Here is a 5,272-nt window from a genome sequence, read left to right as displayed (position 1 = left end):
TACATTGATACCCTGGGGTTGAAGTGTTCCGAGGCGGAAGATGAGGCGTTCTTCCTCCTGGCGTCTGGTGGTGAGGGAGCAGCGGTGAAGGAGGCCCAGGCCCTCCATGTCCTCAGCAGAGTGGGAGGGGGAGTTGAAATGTTGAGCCACGGGGCGGTATAGTTGATTGGTGCAGGTGTCCCGGAGATGTTCCCTAAAGCGCTCTGCTAGGAGGCGCCCAGTTTCCCCAAATTAGAGGAGACCGCATCGGGAGCAACAGATGCAATAAATGATATTAGTAGCTGTGCAGGTAAAACTTTGATGGATGTGGAAGGCTCCTTTAGGGCTTTGGATAGAGGTGAGGGAGGAGGTGTGGCCGCAAGTTTTACAGTTCCTGCGGTGGCAGAGGAAAGTGCCAGGATGGGAGGGTGAGTTGTAGGGGAGCGTGGACCTGAACAGGTAGTCACGGAGGGAACGGTCTTCACAGAAGGTGGAAAAGGGTGGGGAGGGAAATATATCCCTGGTGGTGGGGTCTGTTTGGAGGTGGCGGAAATGTCGGTGGATGATTTGGTTTATGCGAAGGTTTGTCGGGTGGAAGGTGAGCACCAGGGGCGTTCTGTCCTTGTTACGGTTGGAGGGGTGGGGTCTGAGGGCGGAGGTGCGGGATGTGCACGAGATGCGTTGGAGGGCATCTTTAATCACGTGGGAATGGAAATTGCTGTCTCTAAAGAAGGAGGCCATCTGGTGTGTTCTGTGGTGGAACTGGTCCTCCTTGGAGCAGATACAATGGAGGCGGAGAAATTGGGAATACGGGATGGCTTTTTTGCAAGAGGTAGGGTGGGAAGAGGTGTAATCCAGGTAGCTGTGGGAGACGTTCGGTTTGTAAAAAATGGCAGTGTCAAGTCGGTCGTCATTAATGGAGATGGAGAGGTCCAGGAAGTGGAGGGAGGTGTCAGAGATGGTCCACGTAAATTTAAGGTCAGGGTGGAATGTGTTGGTGAAGTTGATGAATTGCTCAACCGCCTCACAGGCGCAGGAGGTGGCGCTAATGCAGTCATCAATGTAGCGGAGGAAGAGGTGGGGAGTGGTGCCGGTGTAATTATGGAAGATCAACTGCTCTCCGTAGCCAACAAAGAGACAGGTATAGCTTGGGCCCATCCGTGTGCCCATGGCTACCCCAGCACACTACTGCTGCACCACTCTGTGCCCACGCGCCGAGTGCTATCCACAGGTCCCTTCGAGATTGATGTCGAAGATCTCCACCGCTATCGTATCATCTGGTGTTGCGCAGACGTATGGAGGCTGTGTAAATATAAACATGTTTTCTAAACTCCCACATTCTGTTGGTTGAACTATGATTTCATTCTAAATCACAGCATGTGTCACAGCGCAGACTGAGGCCATGCGGCCCACCTTCGCTCTGCTGATTCGACACAGTAAGTAAACATGTGTCTCTTGCCTTCTCCGTGTAATTCTGCACATTGTTACTTTAAACAGGACCACCGATTTCCCTTTTGCGTCTATTGAATCTGCCTCTTTGTCAGTGTCAGTTAGGGATTTACTGACCCCAACCACTCCCTGTACGAAAGCGTTCTTCCTAATGTCACTTTTCGTTCTTTTCCTCATGACTTTAAAAGTCTGCCTATCCTTTCAGGCGTGGGAGCATTTTGACGACATTACTTTCCCTGTCTAGAGTTCGCATGACTTGGAAAACTTCAATCAGCCAGATTTCAAACTTCTGTTCTCCGAGGAGAGCTGTCCTAATTTTCCAATCTTGTTTCATTGCTGACATTTCTTCAACACGGCACCACTCACGTCAACGCAATATTCCATCATTTCACTTCCTTGCTTTCTGCCCAATTTGTACTCCAAGCAGGTAAAATCAATGACTGAAGATGCTGGAAACCAGATTCTGGATTGGTGGTGCTGGAAAACACAGCAGTTCAGGCAGCTTCAGAGGAGTAGTAAAATCGACGTTTCGGGCAAAAGCCCGACTTTAGAGAAGGTGTTTTTTGAGAAAGTTAACCGGGCACTCTTGCACAAGTCAGAAAACGCGGGCTCGTCCGGGATTTCGCGCATGTCTACAAAAGCTCCAAAAGCTAGTGCTTCCAATGAAACCTATTGGACTATAACCTGGTGTTGTGTGATTTTTAACCTTGTACACCCCAGTCCAACACCGGCATCTCCAAATTATGACACTTTACCAAGCATACAAACACACACTCTCTTATGCACACACAAGTCTATGGGGTGAATTAGGATTTTCAGAATTATATTTGCAGATACATTCAGTTTTCCTCAAAAAGTGCGCAATCTGCAGGCAGTCAAGCCATGTCATATTTTATAAATCCCTACTTTGAAAATACAACCAGTCTAACTCAAGATTGGGATGCAGACAGACTCAAACTTCACACCTTTAATGCATTGACTGAGCTGAGATGTCACCTCTTTTTATAAAACCTGAAGTTAACTGGACAATGTGACTTAAAAGTAGTTCTGAGATTTACATATTAATGAACAGAAACTAAAAGTGGCCTCATCAACATCCTGTACAACCTCAACATGACGTCCCAACTCCAAAACTCAATGGTGTGAAAAATGAAAGCAAGTGTGCTAAACACCGTCCCTGAACCATCCAGACTGACGTAGATTCTAGGAGCAGGGCTTGTCTCTCATGGATGAGAGGGAGTGTATGAAACCATAGAGAAAGCTGGGACCCACTGGAATTGTATCCCTTCCTCAGTCTCTCTATGTTTTTCCTTAACTTCTGTTTTTCTGACACTTCACCCTTATCTCGCTCACTCTGTATCTCTCTTTCTTCTTGTCTTCCACTCCCGTCCGTCTGTCCTATGGGTTCAGGGCCTGAAATCCGCCATGTCCTGTTCTCTCCGATTCACGTAATGTTATCTTTTGCAGCTTTCCCGTCTAAGGGCGCACTGTTCTGCACCTCGCCTTCTCATTTCCTTCCCAAAACACTCAACATAAATATTTCACATTGATATACTGGCCCAATGTGCACATTTGAGATGACACACTCGTGGAGGTCTGCGGGGTCTTCTCCTGTTCTCTGTGCCCTATGTTGAGGAGGGCAATACTTGTCACTGGTCACTCAGGTGTCAGAGAAAAGTTTCGAAACAAAAAGGTTAAATTTTCTGCCATTGGAGAGGGCCCGGTTCCTGGACACGGGACAAACGACAGCAGCAAAACAGAATGAGAAGCAACTGTTATGGAAATTGTTTGCCTGACCCCATGAAAAGCAGACAACTTCGCAGTTGGAGGGAGAGCAGCAAATAGACCACCCCTGTGCAGGGTTGAATCACCAACCTCCCGGTAAACTGCTGAACGCACAGCCCAACGGTGCGATAGAGAAATGTGACTGCGCCGGCTGCACCATCGCTTAGGGGAGGCTATTAGTGAATTCATAATTCAGCCTCGCCGCCTAGAATTACATTTGTCGTCTATAAGTCTTACCTTTCCATAATAAAGCCTGGGACATTCATTGTGGAGAGATGAGATCGAATTGAACTACACACATTGATGAGAGATAGAGCGGGTGGGAAGGATCCATTCCCATGCGGAGAAAGATTAATAATCAGGGCCGAAAATAAGGAGCCACTTCAAGAAATATGTCCCTTACGTAAGACATTAATTCAATTCCGAAAACCCTCTGTGGAGAAGATTTCCGTTTGGGGAACATTTTCCTGACCCCATTAAAAGCGCACTACTTCAAAGCCAAAGAAGAGCATCAAGCACACCGCCCCTGTGTGGGCTCGAACCACCAACCTTTCGGTTAACAGCCGAACGCGCTGACCAATTGCGCCACAGAGACAGTCGTAGACATGGGCTGCACCATCGCTTAATGATTTTATAATTCAGCCTCCCCGCCAGGAGTATAAGGGACATTAACAACATCGATCTGAAATTGGACACGTGACAAGAAACAGAGCCTTCATTAACAGTTGGCTTTTGAACTGGAGAAGGTTTCTCGTGAAATTCGCTTGAGGCTTGAGGTATGCAAGGTCAAGATAATTTAGGTCAAACACGGAAACGCGATCCTCATTAGCAGACAGTGAAGGGATTACAAGACACAAATTAAACATTTTCGACAAGTGATACAGGGGACTGGGAAGATAAGTATTATAAACTGTGAACAGCAAAGTTCTGGAGCACAACACTTACATTCAAAGACCGAAAACATCCAGGTCCTGATTAATCAGATTGCATTGTGGTGCTTTTTTGCAAAACATCCACTTGCAATGTCCTACAAAAGAGTGACAAAACCCATCCCTGTCAGCCCAGGATAGAAAATCCGAAGGGATGAACGTTTGCTGATTTTCTGAAGATTCACAGAGTTTAGACTGGGTTTTGGTGATTGTTTCTTTTCCACTCCCAGGAGCCGCAGTGGTTGAGGCGTTGAGTTGGGGAGAATAAAATGTGCCCGTGAGCAGCATGTGGGGCTATTTCAGCTTCCCCTCATCTGACTGCGCTGTGAGTTGACTCAGATGTTCTCAGGGACATTTACTGACGCGAGACAGTGAAAGGATTCTCATTCCCGCAGATCGGGAATTCAAACCGTATGCCGGCTTCAGGACAATGAGAAGATTAATTGGGGTGTGTGAAGAAGCTGTGAGCTGCATTTCAAACAGGGAGGTGGAGTCAGATGCATCATCCATTGCGCCCCGGCCCTGTGCGTATCTCACGCCACCATGCTGCAGAGTTCTGACGTTAACACGGACATGCGCAGCAATGGGTTCATTCACAAGGTGAAAAACCAAAGATAATCACCGTCACTGATTCCCTTCCACAGGCCCAACTTTGTGAAGCAGTATCTTTCACTGGCAAAGGAAACACCCTTGTCCTCAGGTGCCTGCTTCATTTCGATCACGATTTCAAGCCCCTCACTGTTCTAGTCTCATTTCCAAGCACTTTGCTCATAGCCTCAAAAGAAGCTCTGCGGGTATCGGCTTGCTCCACCCGAACAGGCAGTGGGTTGCAGATTCCCACCAGTCCCAATTTGAGTGAAATAGTTTTCCCCCTCCACTGATTTGAATCTTAAAGAAGAAGCCGGGGAGCAAGCTCCCTTTCTTTTCGACGACAGTTCTCATTTTGTACTCGGCAGGGTTCACACCTGGGTGGGGAAACCGCAACGGATTTCATGTACATCGCATTAACCACTCGGCCCACGAATACAGAACCACACTGACAGCTTGACTTCCCAGGTCTGACTTCCTGTGGAGCTGAGAAAGAGTGAATCATCGCAGAGTTTGTTTGAATCCAATCACTTCACAGTGAT

General features: G+C 47.6%; 1 non-coding gene across 1 annotated transcript; it reads right to left on the bottom strand.

Moving 5' to 3' along the window:
- Positions 1–3,734: 3,734 nt before the first annotated feature.
- Positions 3,735–3,808, bottom strand: trnan-guu (transfer RNA asparagine (anticodon GUU)). The gene has a single exon. It is a non-coding gene; the product is annotated as a tRNA-Asn (tRNA).
- Between the last annotated feature and the right edge of the window lie 1,464 nt (positions 3,809–5,272).

Source organism: Chiloscyllium punctatum, chromosome 36 (assembly GCF_047496795.1).
Source record: "Chiloscyllium punctatum isolate Juve2018m chromosome 36, sChiPun1.3, whole genome shotgun sequence".
NCBI lineage: Eukaryota > Metazoa > Chordata > Chondrichthyes > Orectolobiformes > Hemiscylliidae > Chiloscyllium > Chiloscyllium punctatum.
Note: the sequence above shows the minus strand (reverse complement) of the source record. Positions and strands in the feature narration are given on the sequence as shown.